At 40.7% G+C, this 12,339-nt stretch overlaps 1 long non-coding RNA gene across 1 annotated transcript; it reads right to left on the reverse strand.

Moving 5' to 3' along the window:
- Positions 1-2,177: 2,177 nt before the first annotated feature.
- On the reverse strand, positions 2,178-11,564 carry LOC127493997 (uncharacterized). Its single transcript, XR_007924711.3, has 2 exons — positions 11,513-11,564; positions 2,178-2,584 (listed from the first exon to the last, which is right to left on the reverse strand). It is a non-coding gene; the product is annotated as an uncharacterized LOC127493997 (long non-coding RNA).
- Between the last annotated feature and the right edge of the window lie 775 nt (positions 11,565-12,339).

Genomic DNA, 12,339 nt, shown 5'->3' on the forward strand with positions numbered 1-12,339 from the left:
TCACCATAGATTTGTAGTCCCTCCCCTCACTAGGTACTTAATGCTGCTTAACAGTCCTTCAGTGGGACCGTACTTGCAATTGAACAGTGCTCCACAAAACCATTTCAAATGTCCTCAACTCTCCGCCGGGCCTGATGTTCAAGGCTTTCATATCACGAAACCTCCTCTCTCAGATGAAAATGAAATAGTTTGTGTCCACACTGTTTTCAGGGAAAGATTTTCATGTGATGGGGTTGCTATGATTTGATGTTTTTGTGTTCTTGTATACTGGACAACTAAAATTCTTCCTACAATAGGCTCTTCCTGGAGCAAATGAATCCCCACAAGAAATACACACAGAAACAAAAAAGGTATTTTCTATATAATGTCTGATGACTAATGGAAGTTGTCACTTTCCTAATAGAATGATCCTGAGTCTTATCTGTTTTCCCAAATATATTCCCCTGGATTTTGATGCCTGACTTTTACAAAATACAGATATATATGCGTGTGTGTATGTTTATTACCTACATACTCAGAGCAAACATAACTTAAACACTACTACACGCATTCCCACTAGAAGATAAACTCCATAAGGGCAAGGAACTTTGTCTTGTCTTTTACTGGTGTTTTTATTCCTAGTGCCAAGGGTTTGGAGCTATATGTAGTTCCTAATACTATTTTCATTTTAAGGATCTTTCATAAAATAATGTAAGAGCAAGTCACAAACCTATTATTGACATTCTGCCATCTCAAAAGGGAAAAGAGAAATCAACTAGTTGATATTAATTGCAGCTTACTTTCCCCTTCTCTTTGATCTACATTATCAAGTCAAGAAATCAGACATCTCAGATAGACACATAGATAACTTGAAATTTTGACACTCTATATATGTGAGTTGAGTGCTCAGTGTTGGTCACATCCAGTTCAAATAATGCGGCCAGCGCCGCTGCTCACTAGGCTAATCCTCCACCTTGCGGCGCCAGCACCCCAGGTTCTAGTCCCGGTCGGGGCACTGGATTCTGTTCCGGTTGCCCCTCTTCCAGGCCAGCTCTCTGCTGTGGCCCGGGAGTACAGTGGAGGATGGCCCAAGTGCTTGGGCCCTGCACCCCATGGGAGACCAGGATAAGTACCTGGCTCCTGGCTTCGGATCAGCGCGATGCGCCGGTCGCAGCGCGCCGACAGCAGCGGCCATTGGAGGGTGAACCAATGGCAAAAGGAAGACCTTTCTCTCTGTCTCTCTCTCTCTCACACTATCCACTCTGCCTGTCAAAAAAAAAAAAATGCAATAGAGCTGCTTCTCACAGGCATTGTTGTCTCTGCCTAACCATTCTGGGTCTTTCCTCTAATCAAATCCCTTGGTCTGAAGCATGTTAATAGTCATTGGTAAAATACTGTTAGGAAGCAGTCTTAACTTTTTTAACTTTTTTTTTTTAATTATTTTTATTTATTTGAAAGACAGAGTTACAGAAAGAGGTAGAGACAGAGAAAGAGAAAGAAAGGTCTTCCATCTGCTGGTTCACTCCCCAAATGGCTGCAACAGCCGGAGCTGAGCTGATCCAAAGTCAGGAGCCACAAGCTTCTTCCGGGTCTCCCACGTGGGTGCAGGGGCCCAAGGACTTGGGCCATCTTCTACTGCTTTCCCAGGCTGCACAGAGCTGCATAGGAAGAGGAGCAGCCGGGACTAGAACTGGCACCCATGTGGGATGCCGGTGCTTCAGGCTAGGGCTTTAAGCCCTTGTGCTACAGCGCCAGCCCCAAGCAGTCTTAACTTTTAATCTTACTCTCTAAGGCAAGATATGCCAACCTCCATGATCCTCAAAATGTCATTGGGTCCATCATATAGAGTTTCTGAATCCCTTAAGTGAGACTTCACCTATGGCTTGTACATAATAACCTGTTTTGCTTCCAAAGTATAAAATCATGGGACTGCTCTTAAGCTGTGCAAGAATCCCATTTTCTTCAGGAAGTTATCCATGACCCTACATTTCAGAGCATTCACAATTACTTTACATTATTTAAGCCCATGTGCAGAAATGTAATGGTGCTACTTTTTCATAGCTGACCTCAGTCTACCTCTGAATCCCCCTTGGATCACTAGCAAAAAATAAAAATGATCTCATATTTATAAGATAGTTTATCCAGTCACAACCTGTTTAAAATATTCTCTTTGAGGTAAAAATGTATTCATATTACAATTTTGAACTTATTCAATTTATAGTTTAATCTTCTTAGCATGGTTGTTCCAAAGCTCTCCAAAGATATCTCTGTCTTTTCTCTGACCTACAGTGTACAGTAGGAGCTCACTTAATGCCATGTTGTCATGTGCAGTGTGAGTGTGTGGGGATTGGGGTTCTTCTATTTATTTTCCAGGTCCTTGTCAAGAGGCAGAACTGTCTCCCACTGCGAGGCTCTGGTTATTGGTTATATTGGAGTCTATCCTGGCTACATTTGCTACAGTTGGTTGGAATACTGTTCCTCCTTCATCAAGATGCCAACATCTTGTAGTCTGCTGTCCCCCTCAGCGTGCTAGCACTCTCCACGCACTTCTGGGGCCATCTCAGTATCTCCTCTTTCAGGCCTCTGCATCACACTTGCAGGACACCTGTGTGACAGGGTAGAAAGAGTGGGAGAGTAGAGTCAGAGTAGACATGCAGGCCCACAGAGCATACTTCTATATATTTGCACATGACAAGTTAAGCAAGGTGTTAAATGAAACAAATGCTATACTTTCACCTTGAGAAATATACTTTTACAAGGACTTAGGTCCTTTGAATATACAGTTATTAAACTACTTATAATTCCCTGTTGAAATGTGTTGGCATAGGGAAGTCGAGCCCTCATTTAGAGCCCACTTTCCATTTTTTTCCTACTGATGACTCCTCTCACCATGTTGCTAAGCATACCTGAAGGAAACTTCATCCCACACAGTTCCCATCTGTACCTTATATCAACCCCCCCAAAAAAAATACACATACAAATGACCACTTCCTTGCCACCCATCAGAACTAGGGATTCGCACAATGGCAATATGGCTAACCCTCCAGTAACTGTACCTAGGAAGAAACAAGCAGAGGACACATGCAGATAGAAGGGAACCTTGGCAGAATTTCTAGGATCCCAGTTGTTCAGAGCATCATGATCTGGAATGTTCAGAGTTGGGGTCTGGGTCATAGTCCTCTGGGGCAAAGACTTCTAACCCTGCAGGTGTGGACCTGGTCAAAGAAAGACCAACCTACAGCTCTTTAAAGCACGAGTCCCAGGGAAGAGAGTTTAATGGTACGCTTTCCTTCTCCACACCACACCAGGTCAGAACAACTGAGATGTGTGGGTGAATGGGTATCTCAAGGCTCTGCTCTCTGACACAGTATTTCTTCTCTGCCCTGGCTGCTGAAGTTCAAGGGAGCACGCAAAGTTCTCAGTGGGAAATGGAACATATTCTTCCCTAGTGCTAAAATTCTCAAGCTATCTTAGGATCTCTATCTGCCCCTACAAGTTTCAAATGTGTGGACTGAACCAGAGAATAGTACCAAACTGGCATTTCATCTCATTTATTCTTTCTTGCATCCCTTTCCAGGATCCTCAGTCAAGCCTGGGAAGCTTCCACGTGAAAGGAAGTTTTCCTTGTGTTATATCCTACATTTTTCTCTGTTCTTAATTTGTAGCCCATTCTGTTGGTAGTATTATTTATTTTCGGGTTTTGCCTACATAGGCATTGTTTAGCGGACCAATCAATATTTCTATCATCAGACTAATTTTTCTTCTTTTTTTTTTTTGACTGGCAGAATTAAACAGTGTGTGGGGAGGGGGAGAGAGAGAGAAAGCTCTTCCTTTTGCCGTTGGTTCACCCCCAAACAGGCTGGCATGCTGCGCCGATCCAAAGCCAGGAGCCAAGTGCTTCCTCCTGGTCTCCTATGCAGGTGCAGGACCCAAGGACCTGAGCCACCCTCCACTGCACTCCTGGGCCACAGCAGAGAGCTGGACTAATTTTAAGCTTTCAGATGATTCTTTTTGTATTGAGCAACGTGTTTCTAAATATTAGATATACAGTTACTTTGGCCTTTAACTTAGAGATATTAATTATGACTTGCCAGTTACTCCTGTCTCCCTCTCTTCCTCCATGCATACTTGGTATGTCTTATGATACACTTCTGCTAGGAAAAATTCCACTCACATGTCATCCTCCATGTTTATCCTTCAAGAGTGGATCTGTTTCTAATGAAGGGCATGGCAGGATCATGAGATGACAGCCCTGTTGCCTAGGCCAAACAGGTCTCTAAACTCAAAAGATTGAGTTCAAGTTGATTGAAGGGATGTCCTCCAATGAAAAGTGAGTCATACAAACAGGAGTCCCCCAGAGGACAATGGTGGCCATTTCCAAGTTAAAAGAGAGACATTGATTCTATGTTTGTAGAAGAAGTGGAGTCTCTCAGAGCACTATCAAGGACTGAATATATAAGACAGAAGGGCAGGCACTTGAACCTTAGGGTTCATTTTCCTAGAGTTCTTGGAGATAAGAGAAAGGAAAAGGAGCAACAAAGGTAGCATCTGGAAAACCAGGAGAACATAGTCACATAGGAGCTAAGAGAGTTTGAAAATCCAGCGAGTTACCATAATGCCAAATTTTCAAAAACAAGGTCTAAAAATTCAGCAGATTTTAGTGATTGAATTGTCACTACTGGAACAAAAATATCATCTCAGCAGATTTGTGAAGATAGGAGGAAGCTTACAAGGGATCCAGGAAATGAAGGGTTTAATAAGGAAGAAAGGAATATTGGTGGTTCTTTTGCGAAGTCTGTTGGGTGACAAGGAGATCAAAACAAGGAAAACAGATGAGAACACAAAAGATGGCCAGAATTAAGTTTGAGATAAAAGCACAGTAAAGGATAGAGCGGGCAGTGATATGTGCAGAGTGGAAGGTGACAATAAAAAATAAAATATTACAAATACAAAGAAAGCAGATATTGAGAGGCTCAGGTCAGCACTGTTCACAGGATTGGATTTGAAAAGGAAGATGATTTCCATCCACTGAAACCAGAGGCAAGAGTGAAAGGAAGCTGAAAGAGGAAATGGGGAAGTGATCAGTACAGCTGAGGTTATGGAAGAAGAGGTGATCTAAGGACTAAAGGAGAGGAAGTAAGAGAACATTCTCACACCAACATGGCCTGGATCTTGTCGTCAATGTCTATAGTTTAATGTCAGGGACAATGTGGTTGCCCACTGCAAGTCAGAAAACAAAGGGAGGTCAGGGAGGTGCTGGGACTTGGAGGGTTTAGATAAGTTTGAGAAGTTGTGGAAAATTCATGGTAAATAATTTTCTTTGTAAATCAATAAGACATGCAAACTTCCAAAAGAAGGAAAATCTTGTGGGATGTAAACATAACATCTCTATTTCAAGAGAGTTTCAAGCTAGTCCCATAACATTAGTTTCAAATTTTCCCAGATAGTCAATTCAAAGCTACAAGCAGTCAATGCAGGATTGATTCCACAACGGAGAGACTTAGAAAGCTAGATATAAGTTCTTTACTCTTTCTAGCCACTTTAGTTTTTCTTCTACATTCCTGAAAGTTTTCCTGTTGAATCATTATATGTTAAGTTTTGAGACTCGAGGAATCTATTGTGGTTTGCACAGGCATCGACAAAATACTTTCACGTAATTAAGATGGAATAGGTTTCAGAGAAGAGAGAAACAGAGGGGAGAGTTTGTAATTAGGTAGGGATGGGTGTGGAATGCTAGAGGTGGAGACAGGACTGGAGCAGGAAAGATCCACACCTTGAGAGCCAGGGTTTTAATTCTCCGCCAGGAGTGGCTTTGTCCCTCATGAGATATTCAGCAAAGTCTAGAGATGATTTTGGTTATTATAAGCAGGGGAGATACAACGGGCTTCTATGGGTAGAAGTCAGCAGCTGCAACTAAACATCCTATAATGCACAAGACAGCCCTCCACAACAAAGAATTATCTGACCCATATCATGAATAGCACCAAAGTTGAGAAACTCTGCTCTGGGGACCCTGGAGAAAAGGAGATCTTTGGCAGGCACCAGGTCTTTTTCATCTGGTTCCAGGCAACTGACAATGATGGTTGAGGGCACTGATTTTAATTCTAACGCAACATAAAACATTCTCATAATTTTTCCCAGAGACATGATTAAGCAATGTTTTAGTATTTACTGGCCTAATTCAAAGGAATTATTTTTCTTAGGTGTGATGAAAGCCAACTTTTGTACTTTGTCCACTCTGTAATGGTTTTGGCTGTACATCACATAGCTAATAATAACCGGACAGCAGGTTGGGAATCTACTGTCCACACTGCCAATGGATAGCAATATAATCATGGAGTGGCCCATCATACCCATGGGTTGTACCCTGGCTTTTTGGTATTGTCTAGGCCCTTTGCATCTTCAATTGCTATGTCATAGGTGCTAAAGGCAAAATGAAGAAAAACGAAAAACCAACTGCATGCAGTACAAATCTAAACAGAAAGCAAAAAATAATGTGTGCTGCAGTTTACAAATCTGAGGGATTCAACTCAAGGGAAGAGAAATGTGGGATCAAAATGACGAGAAATACAGGAAGGGGAGAGGGAAGAGTTTCTCCGTGGTGTGTGACGGCAGGGTGGATTAAGGATTGAGAACAAAGAAGAAAGGCCTGGCCATTTAGTAACCTTTTCCAGCAACAGATTTATTGAAGTTAGTGGTGCTTCAAGAAAATAAAGCAGTGTGCCTGATGCCTTTTGAAATAGAAGTCTGTTCTCAGCTTCTCATCTTGTGTGCCTCAGTTACATGTAAATTGGGTTTCATGGTATGTTAGAACTGTGAAGATGATTGAATATGCCAAAATCTGTTATGGATCATTTGTGCATCAACTCCACAGTTTAAACAGCAGTCACTGAATTGCAACTCAAAAGTCTCTGCGCCAAATTACAGAGAAGTTTAGGATTAACTCAAATGAATGCAGCACCTGTCTGAAAAAAGCCATGATTTTTCTACATTTATTCCAGGTACATATCATAGCTGTTCAGTTGGTCTATCTTTATTGCAACAATGTAAGCAAGAATGGAATGGAAGATTCTTCTTCATGTTCTATTGTCAAAATAATCAGTTCTCTTTCTATGTCATTCTTAGTCATCTGAAATAGACATTAAGGTGAAAGGCAACACCTAACTATACTAATCTGCTAGAAAATAACTTCCTGAAGAGCAAACACTCTAAGAATAGTTATTATTACTTTGTTTTTACTTGTGAATGCTTGATAAATATAGGTGAAGGATGATGTGGTAATAATAACTTGTGTTTGTTTTAAAGTGAATTCTTCAGTTTTTTATTTTTCTTTTATTTTAAATTAATTGATATACTTACTTGATAGGCAGAAAGGAAGATAGACCAAGAGAAAGAATTCTTTTGTGCTAGTTCCCTCCCCAAATGCCCACTATGGCCAGGGTGATGAAGATGGAAGCCAGGAACCCAATTTGCATCTTCCACATGTGTGGAAGGGACTCAATTATTTGAGCCTTCACTATTGCCTTCCAGGATCTGCAATGACAGGAAGCTGGGGTCTGCAGCCAGAGCTAGGACTCAAACTCAAAACATTCCAGTGCATCCTAAATAGCATCTTAATCATTAGGCCAAATGCTTATCCCTAGTCCTTTCATTTTAGAAATAAGTAGCTCGCTTAGACAAAGAGTTGGAGTAATCATATTAAGTGTTAAATTGATCATATAGATAAGATTAAGTGTTAAAGGGATCATATAAGTAAGTTTAAGTGTGAGGCAATGACATTAGATAGAATTAGAAAGGAGAGAATATTCCAACATGGGAAGCAGTTCACACAGCAGATTAATTGAATGACAATCATTTTAAATAGCACTCTGGTCTCAGAATCAGCCCTTAAGGCATTCTGGTCTGGCTAAAAAGCCTATGAGACCATTTCAGGCATGGAAAGCTAAGACACTCTGGTAAAAAAAAAAAAAATGTCCTGCATGAAAAATCTCTGTGAGACCCCAGTGGAAAGAAGGGGTCATCAAAGAAGAATGTACTTTTCTCTGAAGCGAGGAGAGAACTTACACTTTGCTTATGGCCTTGCCTAAATACTGATTCAAAAGGCTTCCATAACTTAGGAACCCCATTATAAGAGCCGTGGGTGATCACTGATGTCATACACAAAAGTGTTAACTGGTAAATTAACAACAGGAGTCACTGTGCACTTACTACCCATGCAGTAAATCTGTCCTTAATGTTATACTGTGAGAATTAACTATGAAACCTGTTCTCAAACAGTTTTTTATATATATATATGTTGTGTGTGTGTGTGCAAATTGTCAAAATCTTTATTTAGTATAGAGTTGGTCTTCTGTGTATAGTTAATTAAAAAATGAATTTTAAAGGAGAATGGAACTAGGAATGGGAGAGGGAGAAGGAAGTGGGGTAGGAATAGGGGTGGGAGGGAAGGTATGTTGAATCACTATATTCCTAAAGTCGTACTTTTGAAATGTATTCAGTAAATAAAAGGTTTCAAAAAAACTATTTACACTCACATAAAGATAATTTTAAAAATCACACTGGGGTGGGAGGTGATGCTTTGGCATAGTGGGTTAAGCTGCCACCTGTAGTGCCACCATCCCATATGGGCACTGGTTCACTTTCTGGATGCTCCACTTCCAATCCTGCTCCCTACTAATGCAACTTGGGAAAGTAGCCAAAAATGCCTCAAATACCTGGGCCAATTCATCCACGTGGGAATCCTGGAGGAAACTCCTGGCTTCAGCCTGGCCCAACCTGGCCATTGTGGCCATTTGGGGAGTGAACCATGGGTGGTGATTTCTCTCTGCCTCTGCCTCTCTCTGTAACTCTACCTTTCAAATAAATCAAGCAATCTTAAAAGAAAAATCACATGAGCACAACAAACTGCCACAAAGATTTGGACATGGATGTGATTTTATGAAATGAATTTGGAGTCTCTGTTTACTATGTAATAGTCTTTATACATATTCATCCATGTTATTTCCCAGTAATCATGAAGTCTTTTCTTATAACTCACATCTGCTTCTAGAACCCTAGCCTTGGTTTTGGTGTATGATAGTCACATAAGTGAGAGAACCATAATGACAGTAGTGGATTTGTACAAGGAATGACTATGGGCCACAAAGGGCTATTTCTCCTACACATCTTGCTCATTGCACTCTCTGACTGTGTAGTTAAAGAACAGCCAGAAGCTGATATAAAATATAGACAGATCATTTGCACACATGGCCACAGACAGAAGGGAAGATGGCCTTAGTTAGATAGACTTTAGGTCAGTCTAGAATTGCTCACATGTACAGAAAAATTTAAGCTTCTAAGTTGTGTCCCTTGCCATCATCATCAGCTCATTAGCTGTCCAGATGATGTTGATGGTAGAAATCTTGTCTTAGGATTTTTTTCCCCTGGTTTCTTGTAGGTCACTCATGAAACTTGAAATCACACTGGTCAGGATTTGAAAATTACTTAGGCTGTGGAGAAAGAAGGGGTTCAGAGGTTGGAGGACGTGGGTCAGCATGGTGTAATAGAACTTACGGTGGTAATAGACATGTTTGCTATCTGCACTACCCAGGGAAATAACTGCTAGTCATATGACAACTGAACACTTGAACTGTGCTTGTGTGACTGAGGAACTGGATTTTGAGTGCCATTTGGTTTTAATCTATATTTGCATTGCTTTGTGTGGCTGGTGGCTACTATATTGGATAGTTCAGTCCCAAATATCTTTCCTTTTTTTGAATGTTGATTCACTTCTTACCAATGCCTTCTTGCCTCTGACCTCTCCCATTCATTACATTGTTTCATTGAGCAAGTTATAATTAATGCTCCCAAATTTATTTTGCAAATAAACCCACCAGAGAGAGCATTTCTGCAATATTTAAGACAAATTTAAAAATGAACTGTGTAAGTTTGTTATATAAATCTGTTGTTATTGTAAATGGATCCCAATATTTATTTTTTGTGTGTATGTAGCCTTATTTTGAATGCCCATGAATTATGAGTTCTGGGTACACTGAGCAAGACACTTTGCTGAGAGTATGCTTTTGGTTACCCATTCTGGGCTCTATCCAGAGCTGAAGGAACAATTCATGTAGTTCTCATTAGCATCAGCGGAAGTTGCCTGTAGAAATCTCCTAAGGACCCATGAGAAAAGAAGCCTCCTGCCTCCTTGCCTCTATCTCTTAGCTAATCTGTATTGTTAGGAAATCCCTCATGCTTTGTACCACATCTGAGGTACTAGACAAAGTCATGGGTTCAAGAGGTAAAGTCAGTCAGATTCTCTGTGGTAAAGTTGAGGTTTTCCCCTTGTCCCTTGACTTGACATTTATGCCTGGTAATATCCCTCTAAAAAAGTGTTAATGAATTCCTGCTCTGAGGCTTCAGAGTTTCTTCCACTATCAATGAAATGTTTGGCAATGTGCTCTTGCAGTCATTGTGGAGATAAATATTAATATTAAGCAAAAATCCTTCTTTTGTCCCTGTGTCGTCATGTCAATGTTAATTTTTTTAAAAGTTGAAGTTGTGAGATCTAATAAAAAACATAAGCACTCTAGGCTTTTTGCTAAATGGGAGATGTAATTCTTGTTTACTTGGTGCTTTCATGTCTTAAATGAGCAAATAGTGTGAGCTCTTGTCTCCCGGATATCATTGGTTTAAAATCTTGAGTTACAATTTCTTAAAGCGGAATTGTATAAGCATTCAGATGGTTAATCCCTTAAAGAGAAAAAAAAAAAAGTGCAATAGAAACATGAAAGAGTTGCATTCACAATCTTTGAGGGATGTGTTTCTGACTCATTCCAGGTCCAGAGCCAATGAGGAAGTGGATAGTTTCCCCTCCCTTTCCAATACATCTCATCCGGCCTTCTCCTCTGACCAACTCTTCATCCCCTTCTAATTTTCTTCCTGCTTCTCTGTGTCCAAGTTTTCCCCATTCATTTTCTGAATAAAAACTCTAAGCATTCAATTCAGCCTCAAACATTATTATGGACTTGATCTCCTTTCTCATTGAGCTGAGACTGTCTCAAGTGTAGCAATTCCTGTCTTGCTCTTTGAAACCATTCCTTAAACTGACTAAATGACTTCTTCCTGATGATAAGTAGTATTTGAACAGTGCTACGGGCAGAAGAAAACACAGATCCATCCCTGTAGAATATTAATTGTATTGACAAATTCTTCGTGTTTTTATGGCAGGATAAGGGCTGAGTTGCTCTCGGGGGGTCATTGACTTTTGGTGGATATCACATCGCGAGTAAAGGATGGAGGGTGAGAAGACGGGGAGAGCCAGAACACAATCCTTACATCCACCTGGGTCATGTGGGCTAAGCCAGAGTAAAGTAGGCAAGGTGAGTTTTTTTCTAAATTTTCCATCTCTTCCCAATAAAAGCTCCCCTTGCTTCCACTCGGCAGCCATTGTCTACAAATTTAGAATTTACTAACTTTACTGGGTGTGATGGAAGCCTTGAATAGATTTGGCCTACCTACCACCAGCTGAACATGATTAGTTCTTCCTACTTACTTGCCTCAGCTCTGCCTGCCTTCAGAGGTAAGTGGCTATTGATCCATCTGTCAAATAGAAAAAAAAATATTGATTGGAAGGAGTTAACCAATCTTTGGTCACCCAGGCGCGATGCAATGCTTTCCCCTTAGACTAGAAACTCTTTGAATTCCATAATTTCAAAAAGATAAGTTCATAAACACATCTATGAAGCTGCTCTAAAGAAGAGCTAGATACCTTATGCTCTAATGGAACGTGGATATTTTAGCTATATATTTTTGGTCTGTCTGGTCTGTCTCCATTTATAGGGCCTATTTTAAAAGGAAAAGGTAGCACCATATTAGGGACACAAGAGAAGGAGTTTAAAGCCATACCATGTGGGTAGTAGGTCACTTACTTTTCCCAAGTATTGTTCCAAATCACAACAACCCAATCAAAAATGGAGAGTAACAAAAACTGAATAAAACTTGCCAACCAGGCCTCAAGCTTGAGTTATTCAGCTTGCTAAACCAGTTCCATCTGGCTTCACCTTGCCTTCAGAACTTGGTAAAGAATGAAGTTCAGGGGCTGTCTGAGCACTTTTCTCTTTTTACCTCTGTGTGTGGCTTCTGGGAGTTCTTCCAAAAAGGCGGCAAGCTGGATGTTCATGGACCCCAAAATGAGTCCCCCAGAATAGGCATGATCTCAGTGTGTGGTTCTGTCAGCACCCTCGCTTTCTCTTCATGTTACACTCCCCCTCTCTGAGCGCAGACCAGAATATCCCTGGCCGTTCTTATTGCCCTATCTTGTTACTTACAAATGGCAGTCTAATTTGCTGTCTCCTGAACACCACACATTCCTTAGCTATC

Source organism: Oryctolagus cuniculus, chromosome 4 (assembly GCF_051225735.1).
Source record: "Oryctolagus cuniculus isolate XC-2025 breed Fujian yellow rabbit chromosome 4, ASM5122573v1, whole genome shotgun sequence".
NCBI lineage: Eukaryota > Metazoa > Chordata > Mammalia > Lagomorpha > Leporidae > Oryctolagus > Oryctolagus cuniculus.